The sequence below is a fragment of the Lissotriton helveticus genome, chromosome 3_2, assembly GCF_964261635.1.
Source record: "Lissotriton helveticus chromosome 3_2, aLisHel1.1, whole genome shotgun sequence".
Taxonomy (NCBI): domain Eukaryota; kingdom Metazoa; phylum Chordata; class Amphibia; order Caudata; family Salamandridae; genus Lissotriton; species Lissotriton helveticus.
Window position 1 is genome coordinate 38,490,433 of NC_136062.1, and position 16,119 is coordinate 38,506,551.

The following is a 16,119-nucleotide window of genomic DNA, read 5'->3' on the forward strand; positions in this document are numbered from 1 at the left end:
ACAGGGCAGGAGGACGTCCCATTTCCTCCGTAGGCTCTCAGGCAGACTTCTTATCATGCCCTTCAGGGTCTTATTGAACCTCTCTACCAGTCCATTCGACTGGGGGTGATAAGGAGTGGTGAACCGGTAAGTCACTCCACACTCCTTCCACATCGCCCGCATGTAAGCTGACATAAAGTTGGTCCCCCTGTCGGACACAACTTCCTTGGGGAATCCCACTCGGGTAAAGATCCCCATCAGGGCCCTAGCCACCACAGGTGCAGTGACAGTCCTCAGAGGAATGGCCTCTGGATACCGTGTGGCATGATCCACCAGAACCAGGATAAACCTGTGACCAGCTGTTGTTGGTGGATCCAATGGCCCTACAATGTCGATGCCCACCTTTTCAAAGGGGGTGCTAACGACTGGAAGTGGTTCCAGGGGAGCTTTCAGCTTCACCCCTGTTTTCCCACTGGCCTGGCAGGATACACATGTCCGACAGTAAGTGTTGGACGCCACTTTCATCTGAGGCCAGTAAAAGTGGAGGACAAGCCGAGCAAAGGTCTTGTCCTGGCCTAAGTGTCCTGCCAAGGGTATAGCATGAGCCAATTCCAGCAGAAAGGCTCGGTATTGTTGCGGGACTACCAAGGCCCTTGATGAGCCAGGTAAGGGTACCTTGGGTTCACTGTAGAGGAGTCCATCCTCCCAGTAAATATGGTAGTATCCCGTAACATCACCTGCTGCCTGGGCTTCAGTCTGACGCCTCAGTCCCTCAAGGGTAGGGCACTCCCTCTGCCCCTTACAGAATTCCCTCTGGTAGGTCCTCCCACCACATGCCACTCAGCAGGGATGGGTAAATCCTCCAGAGAGTCTACTTCCCCCTCCACAGACTCCTGGTCCACCACTGCAGGTGGCCGATCCGTCACATGGGGTGCGGAAGCCGAAGCAGGCTCTTCTTGTCTTCGGATCTGTCCCTTTTTGGCAGCGGGTTGGGCCATTGTTCCAGGCTCCAACCCAGGCGAACTCCCTCTCCGGGCAGTCGCAGACCTTGTGCTCACACAGGCCCAGTCAGGTGTACCCAGCATCGCAGAGTGCGTCCGGTTTTCCACCTCTCTCCAAGTGTTGTGCTCCATGTCATTCCCCAGCAGACAATCAACTGGCACGGCAGGGCTTACGGCAACTCGAAGTGAACCTGCAACCCCTTCCCACTCAAAGGGAACCTCAGCCACTGGATAGTGGCCAATTCTGCCGTCAGCCATCGTGGCGGGGTGGAGTACATGGGGAACCACCTGCTCTGGAGATACCAGTTGACTTCTTACCATAGTCATACTGGCTCCTGTATCTCTCAGAGCCTCCCCTCTCTGGCCATTGATGGTGACCCATTGCCCATACTTAACAGTATTTGGGGGCACCTGGATCTTTGGGACCATCTCCCGTTCTCCCAGGGACACTAAGGTGACACCCGCCCCACTCACCCCCCTTATTTAAGGGCAACTCCTCCCCGAGCGCTACACTAGCTACTCCCGGTGGTTTTCCTCCGGTGGGAGGGGGTGGTCTCTTGGGGCATCTGACATCTCCCTTATAATGTCCAACACCACCACACTCAAAGCAGTGGAGAACCCTTGGCTGCTGGCTTTGGCCAGGATTAGGGTTTCTGGGCGGGTTTGCCCTAGGGGTGAAACCTGTTCCCTTCCCTTGGAAATTGTTTTGGGGACCTTTAGTGAACTCCCTCTTTTTATCTCCCCCCATCGTTCTTCTGGGGGGCGCCCTGTCCGGCCTTTTGGGAATCCCCTCCAGTCCCCTTTGAGGACACCCGGGTACTTGCCCAGATGTCCGCCTCCTCTGCAAGCTTCCGGGGATTGGTCAGCTTGCTGTCCACCAGGTGTTGGCGCAGCTCGGGAAAACATTTCTCGAGGAGGTGCTCTTTCAAAAATAGATCATACAACCCCTCATAATCCTTCACCTGACTGCCCTTGACCCAGCCCTCCAATGCCTTACGTGCGTAATCAAGGAAGTCCACCCAGTTCTGGGTGCTTAACTTGTGGCTCCCCCTGAACTTCTGGCGATACCTTTCTGGGGTAAGCCCAAACTTCCTTACTAATGCTAGCTTCATGGTGGGGTAGTTGGTTTGCTCCCCTGGTTCCAGGGCCAGCAAGGTGTCCCGACCAGTAGGAGGCATGTACTTATACAAACCACCCCCCCAGTGCTTCTCCTGCACCCCATGGGCTCTTAAGGAGACCTCATAGGCAGCCAACCATTTGGCTAAGTCATCTCCCTGACTAAAGCTAGCAATAAGGTCTTTTGGCAAATAGGGTCTGGACTCCCTGGCTGTCTCTTTGGATTCGCTGCCACCATTTATTACAGGAGAGGGCCCCCGTTGCAGGGCCTGGAGTTCCAACTCTTTCAACCTGAACTCGTGAGCCATCCTCTGCTCCTCTTTCTCCTGCTCCAGCTTAGCCAACTCCCATCTCAATTGCCTTTTTTCCCTCCTGTCAGTAAGCTCGGCTTCAGTTAAGCTTCCCCAAGAGGCGCTACTGCCCTTGCTGGAGTAGGACACTGGTCCTGGGAGTAGGTTTTCCCCCTCGGAGTGGAATAATCCCTCTATCTCCACAACCGTGTCCCGGTCTGCCCCTTCATCCTCCTCCGTCCCTTCTTTGTGTGCCTCCACCCAAGCCCTGAGACTGGTCTGGAGTTCCCCCTTCTTGGCACCATGCTTAAAAAATACCCCCATTTTCTGGCAGAAATCTTTCAGCTGAGCCACAGAATAGGTATCTAAGTTTTCTAGTGCAAACTCCATTTTACAACAGGAAATACCAAGTTATACACACAAGGAAATTAGAGTTGCAAGGGCAACCTAAAGCCACCTCCACCCCACCACCAGGAACAAATTTGGAAAAACAAAAGGACAAATTAGGAGGGCCGCTAGGAGAAAACTCCTGGTGTAGGCTAGTGTATTACGTTCAATTACTACTGAGTAGCTGCAACCACAGTCAGGATCCCACCGCTAGACACCAATCTGTTGGAACCTGGGATGTCAGGTCACCTAGGGTAGCCTGGCCTAGGGTAAGACATAAATTCCAGAGGCACAAGTGTGAAGGTTGCAAACCACCCAGCAGTAAATCCACGCAATAACACACAAAAATGACACTACACCAAAATATGGGAAAATATGAGCTGGTTTATAAAAATAATATCTCTGCTCTTTTGTTTTCAGAATCACAACTTAATTCATTACAGCTTGTCAGGACATAAATCACATTACTATCGAAATTGTTAAATCATATCAATACTCAGCTTCAACAGCACATTCTTTTACATTAAACTCCACTTTACTGGTTTTGGCTTCATCACAGTGTCTAAACCTTTAATCACAACAAGAGCGCACACCCAGCGAGAAGTATAAGAATTACACAAGCTGTATGTTACCACCCGTGTGCTGTATGAGTGACTTATTACTTCCCTCAAACCAAAGGTACTTCAACACCACATTAGTAGATGCCTCTTCTAATAACAATTGTTGAATGGTTACTTCACTTGTTTCTTTCCTTGACCCCCCCTGCAAAGGAAATCAGGCATCACACTCCACAGTATTGCTAGGGTTACTGACTTGACAACTCGCCCTGCCCTAATGACCAATGAGGCTTTCCTGTGCAGTGCTTGAGTACATTGGGTGAATTCCCAGTCTCAATGTCCTCAATTAGTCAACTCTGCCCCTCGGGTCCACACTAGAGACTTGTGTGGGGAACGCCTAACTGTTGGATCTTCCAGTACTATGATCCGGTCCTTCACCAACCCAGATTCCCACCTTACTTGTGACTCGTTGTGGGTATTAGCTTCTGCAGTTGTGGGAAGTCGAAGATAGCTGGAGCTCACCGCCGATCTCTTGCACACCAGCGTCGCCTCCCTTCCTCGCCAGCCAGGCCACTCAGGGGTAGGGCCCGTGCTGGGGAGAGGTCGTGCTGGCCTGATCTCGTCGTTGGGAGCTTTCGTGTCCCGCCGATCCCTCGTCAGGAAGCCTCCATAGTCTGTAGGGTGACTGCACCCCGGGGCATGCGCAGAGATAAGCGGTACCGTCGAAGCGCCGCCCCTCTCTACACACTGCGGTCTCCTCACAGGGCCTGTGCGGGGATTAGCGGCTCTGTAGCTCTTCCGCCCCAGAGTCACTGCAGCCTCCGGGCGCCCTCTTCCCTCCTCAGCAGGAAGGATTGAACACCCCCGGTTACACTACCAGGGTGAGGGCTGCGAGTCCGGCAGCTCTCTCGCGACGTCCACGTCACCTTCCTCCCGCGCCTCAAGAGGATGAGGCGAACGCCTGACAGCAATCGCAGGTGAGGGGGCAGGTAGTGAAATGGGAAGGACAAAGAGAAAGGAGGGGTGACCAGAACCCTCTGGCACACACCAACCCCTGGGGAGCTGCTAACAGTTCTTGAGCAGTTGCCAGTCACAGGACAGAGGCTGGGGACAGGGGGGGGGGGGCACGCTCCTCCAGAGTCTCTCCGACTGGGCAGAGGACTGCGCTCCGCAGCGCTGCAGTCTCCTTCTCCTTTCTACACCCCAATATTCCTTAAAGCTAGGGGTTAGTCAGGCGCCCAGGGTCTCCCTTAACCATACACAGCGGGGACAGGACAAGGATCCCAAAGGAGGTGTAGAGAAGTGAATCAATTAGGCTGCTTCCAAGTCCAGGAGGTCAACCCTTTCACTAGCCTCCCCCCACCTTCCAAGATAGCCTGTCCTCCAGCTGACTCTCTCTGGTTAGACAAAATGGCTGACCAGCATTCCGCCTTTTATAGGCTGACCCTCAGAAGTCCAGAAGGGACCAGAAGGTTCTGGAACGCCCTATTCTACTCTATGGGGCAGGTTCTGGGTTTGGCAGTTAGGGCAGTTGGTAGCCACCATTTTGTGGCTCCAACTATTTTCCTGTCAGAACAGGCCTCTAGGCCTGAGGTGAAAAACTATGAGGGGGGAAAAGAACACCTATCCCCTTGACCAACACCTAGAAAAAGTTAATGGACACAAAAATTATTAAAGGTATGAGGGGCAAAAAGGGGACAAAATAAATAATAAATTGGAGGGACTACGCAAAAGGCCAGACAGGTCTAACACATTGGATATGTGAATGTATAATGTGTTTTTTATGTTTTTAATATGTTTGGATTTAATCCAATTTTAAATGAATTTGTGTGATAATTGTATGAAATAAATCCTACCTAATATTGGAAATGATACCCATGGTTTTGTAATTACTGTTGTGATATTTGAAGATATCGTACTGTGTATGTTCTTTGAGGTGGCACTCAGCATCTTTTCCCGACAGTGTGTTTTTCATTAGAATGTGATTAACATTTCTTGCTAGTATAATTAGCTCTGCCAACATAGTCTTTTGTGTTCATAAATTCACATAATGCCTGTAATTGCGTATTTAGATTTAGATTTAGGGGATTTATAAAACGCGTGACTACCCTTGGGCATCTCAGCGCTGGGGTGATATAGAGTAGAGGCGGTGAGCACTTAGGTTTACGGGAAGAGCCATGCCTTAAGTCTTTTTTTGAAGGATGCTTCATTTTCAGTGAGTCGGAGCTCTGGGTCCAAGCTATTCCAGAGTGTTGGTATCATATGGGTGAACGATCTTCCACCCTATCTAGCTCTTTTGATTGTGGTCACTTTCATTTTGAATTTTGAGCTTGATCCAAGTTGTCGACAGAGAGAATAATGGGAGACCAGCTTTTAGATGAGGGCAGGGCCCCTCCCATACATGGCTCGATGGGCCAAACTTAAGGACTTAAATTTGATTCTGGCTTGAATCGGGAACCAATGCAACTCTCTCAATGCTCTTCTGACTGATTGTTGTCTGGGTGTGTTCAGTAGAAGTTGGGCAGCTACATTCTGCACAATTTGTAATCTGTTTGTTAGATATTTAGGAGAGCCAAGAAAGAGGGAGTTGCCGTGATCCAGCCTAGATATCACTAAGGCTTGGACTACAGTCTTCCTAGTGTCCTCTGGGAGTAGGGATATCATTTTTCTGATCAAGCATAATATCCCAAAGCAGGTGCCAGATAATTTTTGGGCCTGGACCTCCATTGTTAAGTTCTGATCCAACCACATACCTAGGTTTTTTATGGCTACTTTGGGGGGAGGAGATGGCCCCCAGCTGGCGGGCCAAGAGATCTCCGAGCGAGGATTAAAGTTGTTGGCCAGAATCATTAATTTTGTCTTATCCCCATTCAGTTTGAGTCTACAGTCCACCATCCAAGATCCATTTTTTTCCTGGCAAGGGACAAGTTGTCTGTGGTCTGAATTGAAAGAGTCTGAAATTGAGAACACTAATTGCATGTCATCAGCATATGACACGATGGAGATGCGAAATTCCTGCGTTATATGAGCCAGAGGGCTGAGATAAATATTAAAAAATGTCGGACTCAGGGAGGATCCCTGAGGGACACCCCATGGTGCTGAGAGAGAGTCTGACTTAAAACCGACCTCCATACATTGAAAGGTTCTGTCACTCAGGAATAACGCAACCCATTGATTAACTGTTCCTCCTATTCCACCATTTTCCAGTCTTTGAGTCAGCACTGTGTGGTCTACCATGTCAAATGCGGCACTCAAATCTAAGAGTACCACAGCTGCAGTTTTTCCTTGATCAAGGATGGATTTGAGTTTTTCGGTGACCACCAGCAGGGTTGACTCAGTGCTGTGTTTTGGTCTAAACGCCATCTGAGTCTGGGGGATGATGTGATTTTCAAGAAAGGTAGAGATTGTGCTATTCACTTGTTTTTCTGCCATCTTGCCCAATATAGGCAGTAGCGATATTGGGCGGTAGTTGGCTATATCAGCAGGGTCCAATTGTGTTTTTTTTAGCAGGGGTTTAATGATAGCATGTTTCCACTCTCTGGGTACCCTGCCTTTTTCAAAGGAGAGATTGATTAAATTACATAGTTGATTGAGGACGGTTTTCCCACCTTGGGTGAGGATGTGTAGTGGGGCCGGGTCTAGCGGGGATCCTGACTTGATTTTCTGTAATAGGAAGGATATGTGATCTACCTTCACCAACGGAATGGAGAGGAGAACAGGTGCGGCAGAGTGGAGGGGTTCCTTGTGTTCACTCTTTATGAGGACATGTGACTTGCTATGTGGGCCTTGTGTAGCACCTGAGGTCATCATAGGATTAGGGTGGAGAGAATTGTAGATGTTTTCCACTTTGCTTTTAAAGAAGGTGGCCAACCCATTGCATCTTTCTTTGGAATATTGGGGGCTATTTGTTCCTTGTTCTACAGTAGTGAGTGATTTAACAATTTTAAAAAGCTCCTTAGAGGAGTTAGAAGATTTTGCTATTTTTCCTTCAAGAAAGGCAGCTTGCGCTTTCCTAATACTCTTATGATAGAGCTGTATAGCTATTTTATACGCTCTTTTTAGCTCTGGGTCCTCCAGTTACATTCAAGTCTATAACAGTTCTTTTTTTGTGCGACCAGCGTAGGACAGAACCAAGAAGATCTGTTAGATTTTTTATGTGTTAGAGGGCCTGGCTTCCTAAAATTCCGGTCAATAGAGTTATTGATCCAGGTTAACCAATTGCCATGGGCCTCTTCCATATCTTTTGTGTCTGATGGCGTAGAGGACTCCAGATTGCAAATCCAAGCCTCAGGAGCTATCCTAGGCCATTTGCGTCCCACTACTGTGTGTTCTCTTTTTTGTTCACCTACAAAAGGTATCTGGAGGTGCATTGGAATCATGGCATGATCAGTCCACGGCATCCATTTGGGAGCTAGTACCTTCAGTCTAGGGTCATTTTAAAAAATGGGGTCTAAAAGATGGCCTTTTTCATGAGTGGCAGACGGTACCAGTTGTGAAAGCTGTAGGGCTTCCATGTCAGCTAGGTATCTCCTGGCTGATGAATCATTGGGATCATCCAGGTGGACGTTAAAATCACCTAACACTGTGAAAGCACTTTTCTCTATGAGCATGCTTGCCAGCAGGTCTGGGCTGATTCTAGAAACTGCGTACAAGGTCCTGGGGGTCTGTAGATCTGTCTGCCTGAGAAGGAGCATGACGGAGAAAGGGAAATTCTAAAGGTGAGGGCCTCTGATTTGACGATATTAAGAGGAGATATGGTACACCCTAGCTGGGCCTTATAGAGAATTGCAATACCTCCTCCAATGGCACCAATTCTATCAAGGCAGGAGATTTCATAGCCAGGAGGTAGGGCCACTAGCATTTCAGGGGCTGAACTTTCCCTGAGCATGCTTTCGGTTAGAAACAAAACATTCAGTTCCTCTTCCTCTATTTGTAGTTTAATTTCGACAGCATGCTTGTGGCGGGATCTGCTATTAATTAGTCCCATTTTCACAACTTTGCAGTGGGCAACCCTATCATCCGATCTCTGTACAGAAGGCACCCTAGTCACTCCCATGAACCAACAAACCGAGCAACACAATGGCTGTTCTGCTCTCAGAGCATGCTTGCACAGTGGATGGGCTGCTACCTTTAATGTTAGAAGCTCTGTATTGGTGTAAGTGATCGCTTTTCCAGGGTGGATGGTGATTTAGGCAGGGTTCCTGGCCCCTGGTCCCGGAAGGTCGCGGACGGGCGCACACAGGCTTGCCTTAGGTGCGCCACTGGGCGTGTCCGCTGCGCATCAGCGCCATGCCAAATTTAAGTATAGTCTGACCACTAATTGCGGTGAAAGACTAGAGCGCCAATTTCCAAAATGGCTGTTACCTGGTGGCCACCGGGAAGTATGGATGTTCAGCGTATGATCCTCCCTCCACAACAAGCAGCTATGGAAGCTGTGGTGAAGGGGGAGTCACAGAGCGGTTAACAAAGCCAACTGATGTATTTAAAAGCAAGTTAACAAGTTAAAAACAAGTGTTCAACAAGCCTTTCTTGTGGACTGGACATAAAATAGGGCTTTACCAAGATGGTGTACTGTAGGTTTAATATAGTGAGCATTATACATTGTTGTATGACAGAAAGACCCTTATTTATAATCGGATTTAAAGAGATCCACCCGGAAGAGGTGCTCTATCAGTTCTGTTCTTCTTTATTAAGAATGGACTCTTTGCCAGTGGCAACCTAATTCTGTATTTACAGCTTAGCACTTATGGGAGTTAGTGAGTCCCGAATTTATTTCATTGACTCCTTCATTCGATTCAACTGACCACCCCAAACAGCGGCCAGCCAATTTTCTGTTTGTTGTCTGAGGTGGCATGGTGGGCAAAAAAAGATGCTCTGTAATGCAATCACATTTAAACATCGAAAGGTTAGATGCATTTGAGCATTCCACCAGTCACTTGTTGTATTCCTCAGTCCGACACCCTAAATACGACGAATATGGTCAGACATGGGTCCGAAGCTCACTGTGTAAAGGACGTAAGCATCTATTTCCTCAAGAAGATTACCTTTTTGGTGTAAACGACTGACAAAAAACACTCATAAATGGAAGCAAAAAAATTGCTCCAGACATTGTTGTTTACCACATTCTCCATTTTATCAATTGCAGGGTTACGGAAGGACAGCAACTTCATATGTATAGTTTTATCACTGCATTGGCAAATGAACTGATCCCTAATAAGCTAATCACAGAAATGTTCAAACTTACATTCAGCCACCAGTTTCCGTAGAGCAGAGCTATTTGTGTCCACATCCTCTTCACATCCCTTATTGGGAACCAATTAATTTGCCAATGCACTTATAAAACTATATGCCAGAAGCTGCTGTCCTTAGGTAACCCTCCAGTTATTGAATGTATTAGAATGTTATCATCTTGGCACCCTTTCTGACTATCTTGGCTCGCCGCTACCCTATCACACTCAGTATGCACTTATAAGAATGCGTTTTGGGCTGATCCACCTAAGATGTTACTGGAATGGGCAAAGCAGAGGGGTAGCCGGCACACGATGCAGATAGTACAGTAAAACAGAAGAAACTTTAACACATGTCAACTGAATATGTGAAACCCTGAAATCCCATGTGAGGCTGCTGTGATTACCTGCCAACTTGGAGAATCATGGCAGTTATCTGGACACTTTAAATAATTAAGGTGGACATTTTAATTTAAAAAAAGATATAGAGCATATGCATTTTATAGTAAAATTAATTATAAACTTGCATCTAAATCCATATTTTACCAATGAAAGCACAGTGCACTATTTTTAGTCATAGTTGATGGCACATACTGTGCCACAATACTGCAAGTTTAGTTTGTAGGGCAGTGTTTTATGCCTCAGTGGTGTAATTAGACCTTTTTCCACCCGTGGCAGCCCCTGCATTTGCCTCCCTATGGCGGCCATATGTAATTGCAGGGGGGGAGCGCTGCTTGCGAATCCTGCAGCTGCCACCCCGCAAAACCTGCAAGTAAGGGGGTGGAGGCTGCCGTCCCAAAACTCGTGCCCAAAAAACACCCCTCTGCCCGCCTTGGCTCCACCACTGTTCTGTCTACTGTGTGATTGCATGACTTTACTTTGTTTTCATTTCCTTTTTTCGTTCTGTTCAAGATGTAACGATTTTAATTAATTGAACATCAATAAACTTAACTTGTGAGTTTGAACATTTCAGTGATCAGCTTATTAGGAATCAGTTTATTTCCCAATGTACTGCAAAACTATATGCCAGAAGCTGCTGTCCTTAGGTAACCCTTCACTCATTCATTGGCTATATTAGACTAGCCAAAATTATAGAAACCTCTTTTTTAAGTCAGTTCAGGCACCCGAAGATAAAAGGTCAAAGGTCAATTGAACAGGTCAATCCCATTCATTGTAAGGAAGATAAGTAAGATCCAAAGAAAGTGTCACAAAAGTATGGTGCAAGTCATTTTTTAATCAGATGAATACATGTTTCAGATGTGGTAATCCATGTCATAAAAAGAGGAGAGACCATGTCCTGCAAGAATTTCAATTGTAGGTTATGCAACAACATTGGGCACTTTGCTAAAGTATGCCAATGTACCAAGTATACTAAAGTTAAAGTTAATGGCAGTGTCTGATGAAGGGGAAGAATTTCCTGAAGATCTTTTTTCTGAAATGCAAGATATGGTTCTAGCAGTGGGTCATAACGAATGAAAAAGTGGTGACCTTTCTGATTGAGTTGACTCTTCTGTTGTTATGAAGGTGGGAGACAAAGCGGTGCGTTTACTCGTTGACTCGAGTGCCTGCAATACCATGATTACTAAAGAGTTGGTCCATGCTATCTGAGAAGACAAAACTCTATTGCCGCCTGATCGCTTACCAGCATCCTACGAAGGACAGATAATCGATTTGTTAGGCTACTTTGAAGATGTAATGTGTTTCAAAGGGAGATTAATTCAAGGCAACATTTATGTAGCAGTCAAGGGACTAAATACCCTGGGTTGGTCTCACCAAGGTTTATTTGGTATGGTGTTCAAGCCTGGGATCAGAGAACAAGTTGTGGTCATAAGAGACTCTAAACTAGTTGAGCATTTGTTAAATCTTTATTCCAGAGTCTTCGCCAGTGAACATGGAAAGAACAAAGGATTCAAGCAAATAAATAAGGTTAAGGATGGTGCTATCTATAAAACATAAATTCAGAGGAGTGCCTCTCAGAGTGAGTAATGATCCTGAGAAGAAACTGGAAATGTTGGCGAAGAAAGGGATTATTGAATAAGTGGAGGCTTCACTGTGGTTATCTCCACTTGTAGTCACATGCAATGGGGAGTTGCGAGTTTGTGTTGACCTTCTTGCTCTTGACAAACAGATTTGGGTTGATTCGCATCCTCTTGCTAAAATCAATGAGAAGATTTTTTGTGTTGTGGGAGCTACACTTTTTCCAAACTAGATTTAACTTCAATATATCACAAAATTGTTGGACTTGGAACCAGAGTCCCATGATTATACATTGCTTGTCTCACCATGGGGACTTACCAATACTGTTGGATGGCATTTGGTTCGGCATCAGCAGCTTCAGTTTTCCAGAGAGTGATGGTGACACTTCTCAAAGAAGTAAAAAATGTGGCTATTCTCCAGGATGATGTATTTGATATTTGCTCCTGATTGCCAGACACATAATGACACACTCAAGTGCTTTCACTCTTCCACGAACTTAGAGTTATGTTAAAAGAGAGAAGTGTGAGTTTTTAAAAAATTGTGTTGAGCACCTAGTCCATGTGATCTCGAGCTCTGGCATTAGTCCCAATCCAGGGCTAATCAATGCTATTTTGCAAGCACCCCCACCCTTGCACAAGAGCAGTGTTAAAGGTTTTCTAGGGTATCTGAATTCTACTCGCAGTTTATGAAGAATTTTACATCTAAGGTTAGACCTATCCCAAATCTCCGTAAGAGAGTGGTGGAGTTTTGTTGGAGTGTGTCATGTGTGACAGCTTTTGAATAGATCAAGTCTCAATTGACAAATGTTAAGATTCTCAAACGATATGATTCTTCACAAAAGTGTGTGAAAAATGTAAGCCCGGATGCTATTCTTACCCAAAGAGCAGGAAATGTAGTAAATGCTAATGGGTTTGCCTCAAGGGTTCTTCGTAATCTAGAACATCCCTACTCAGTCATAGAGAAAGAAATATTGGCGTGCAAGTGTGTTATTGACAAGGTGTTCACCTACTTGTGCTTCAAACTGATCACAAGCTGTTAGAATTGCAAGATTTTCAGCCGGATTGATTTGATTTTGAGCATATCCCAGGAGGGACAAATGGGAGCGCTGATTATCTTTCTCACTTTTTCCTATCAAATCTAACACAGTGGATTCTGAATTATATTACCTTGTGGGTGACAGTTGCTTGATAGCCTCAGTTTAACTGGGTAAAGGGGGACCATTTCCTGATTTGGAGTGGAAGGCAAACACACATGATGATGTGGTGTTGGGTGAAGTTTCTAAGTTTATCAAGGAAGGTTGGCCAAAGAAATACATTTTGGAGCCAAGTATGCAATCGTTCAGTAAAGTAGCTTAAGAACTGTCCCAAAAATTGCGCTAGATGGCTTGGTTATGAGACTAGACAAACCTTTGCTCCTTGTCACTATGAGAACATACATTTTGGAATGAGCCCATGAGCAGCTTTTGGGAGCCACTTTTACAAAACGTATGGCATGGTCCACCTTCCGGAGACCACAAATGGACAAAGAAATTGACATGTTAGTCAAAGATCGTGTCGTGTATTCCACCAGCAATAAGGCATTAAAAACAACCACTCCTCCCTTAACTCCCATTGAACTTTCTTCAGGACTATGGTTAAAACTTGGATTTGAATTGATGGGGCCTTTTAATTCTCATCCTTCTCATTCTAGGTTTACTTTGGTGTTTATTGATTATTACACAAAATGGCCAGAAGTAAGATTCATTTGGGAACCTGATTCTAAAACAGTGATAACACGTTTAAAAGATGTTTGTATAAGGGGGGTTTCCTGGAGTTTTTAGTTTCAGATACTGGTGTACAATTTGTCGTCTCTGCAGTTCAGGAATTTTTTGATGCTAGCAGCATTAAACATCTCAGAAGCCCACTTTACCACCCTCAAATGAATGGACTTGTTGAGAGTATGAACAGTGTTTAGTGAGTGTGTATGTTGGCATTGCACACCATGCGTGTTGTCAGTATGGCTATCCAAACCATGTTGTGGTTTTAAAGGACTACACCTTAGTCCTCTACTTTGGTTTCTCTTTTAAGATTCTCATGGGTAGGAAACCTATCACTGATATCAGGCCTGCAAAGATGTCAAGATGGTTGAAACAAAAGGTAGATGTGGAAAGCATGGATGCTCATGTGAGGAAGAATGTGAATTTGCTCAGCATAAACAAAACATCTATTATGATATTAGGAAAAACATTTTGGACAAATCCATTGTTGTTGGTGCCCATGTGAGAATAAAAAGTGGTTCCCATGTACAGAAAAGGAGATTCAAAATTTACCGCACCAATAAAAGTTCACAGGGTTTGGTGCAAAACTGTCAGTGTGGAAGGTGGTCATTGGTGGAATTGATCTTGAATTGTTAAGGTCTTTCTCCTACAGTATAGTTCATATTCTAATGCTGGTCAAGATACTGCAATAAGACAGTTCCAAGCACAGAAAGGCAGTTTACTGAGGTGTGCTTGCCAACATAGAATATTGGTTAGGTATAGATGAATTCTTCAGATTTTATAATTTGCTTTAGCAAAGATATCTGTATCTCATATTGACTATGGTTGTTTGTCAGCTTAAGCCTACAAAGCTGTATCAGGAGAGGTCTTTTTGTATGGCTTGAATTTTATAACTTGCTTCTGCAATGATTATTTATATGTACATAGTTGTATACTGTTGCTGTCTTGATTCCATTTTGTTATTGGTTTCAATGTAATTTCTAGACTGTATAGCTGTATAAGGAGAAGTATTTATGATTACGTTTATTTTATTATATATGTAAATTTATTCTTTGCTCATTTCTTTTTTTTACCTGTTTGCTTATTTTTGTTTAAAAAGAACAACGAATGTAGTATCCTGGACTTCACACCCGCTCGTTACGCAGCTTGTAGGCTCGCAGCACTTCACGTGGAATGCTAGTGTGAATTCAGGATTCTGCCCGTGATCCCGAGGCTGACATTGATGTAGTGGCTAGCTGCCTGGGTTTGTTCCTTGTATGAAATAAACTTATCACTAAATAAATCTGACTCCAGCATTTTTCTTTACCACAAACAGTTTCTGCTAATCCCACTAGATATACTGTTAAAGACTATACTTTTTTTGCAGTAAAAGAAAAGATGGGCAATAATAATAGTTTCTTCCTAGAAATTCTGTTGTCAATCATATTCTCTACACCAGTTTCGCAAGGTGGAAGAGTTTTTCGGGAGAAAATATTGTCAATTAGGTTTAAATATATTCTTGATATTACCCCTTTGTGTTCTTTCCATGTATCTTTTTGATGAAGGATGAGCTTTTAGGACATCATGTATGTGTTGTATGCCCTTTTCTTTCCATAGTGGCCAATCAATTTCTTTTCCACCTGTTAAAATGGCTATGCTCCTCTACAGGGAAGCCTTTGAATGCATAGTTCTTGGTATTGTTAACATTTTATGTGCCCTTCTTCATACATACTGTGTATATACAAGTCAGGGATTCTCATCGTGTTTATATCATGCATATTTCATTTTCCAGTTGGTCGACTAACTGATATGATTCTAAATGAGGCAGTCCTCCTGCTGTAAATGTTATAATAGTACCTGAGCATTTAATTAGGTGCAACATTTTTTTCTTTAATCTCTTACATTTCTTAATTTCCTCAACTTTTGTAGGTACACAAGTTGTGGTGTTTCTCCTTAGGGCCTGATTCCGATCCGGTTGGGAAAGCATTCCCACCTAGGGCCCGATTATGATGCGGTTAGGAAGGCCTCCTAACGGCATTTGCTCCTTCCAAATTTGATCAGGAACAGGTCTTCCCGACCAAGGGCCAGATTATGATGCGGTAAGGAACATAGGCTTGCGTAGAAGTTAATGGGAGTCCAACCAAATCGTATCTGGAAGCATCCGAATGCATCATACTCGGTCGGTCGGACTCTCCTGGTCCGAGTCAGTCGGGAAATAGTTCCAAACCGATTTGATCAGGAAGATTTCCTAACTGCATCAGAATCAGCCCTAAGTAGTGATAAATTGTCAAATAATTTTGTTGACTAGTTCATCCGTACAACTCACAGTGTATGGGACTGACTTAGAGGTGGTGCTGTGTGCCCAGGAGATACGGGCATGTGCCTAACACAAAGTAGAAAGAACTGGTTTTATCTTAATTCTTTATACTTTTTAGTATAAAGGTATATCTATCAGATTATTCCCCAAATCCATGCAGTTGCAATTGCACATGGAACAAAACCTAATTATCGTATGTAAATTAATTCTTTTTATCTTTTGGGCATCTGGCTTGGAGCCATTGGTTCAGCTACAAAATATTGTCACATAAATAGAGGCACTGGATGTGTGGGTATATATTTATATCTTTTTGATCTAAGGAACTAATTTAGATAATTTGTTGTGATATATTTGATGTTGTTCAAATTTATCATGTCTTTACATTTGTAAATGTGATTTATTCTTAACTGTTATCAGTTTTTATATCATGAAATTATCATAATTGATTTTAATATAAAAACACTACATTCTCGAATTGACTTTACTCAACATGTTCAATTAATCATTTCAGTCCAGAAACAAGAAATTATAGT

General features: G+C 44.5%; 1 protein-coding gene across 6 annotated transcripts in view; it reads left to right on the plus strand.

The window, feature by feature from the left end:
- The window catches only part of FAM227B (family with sequence similarity 227 member B), a 3,234,040-nt gene that overhangs the window by 911,996 nt on the left and 2,305,925 nt on the right, over positions 1-16,119 (plus strand). The gene's annotated exons all lie outside the window — the stretch shown is intronic.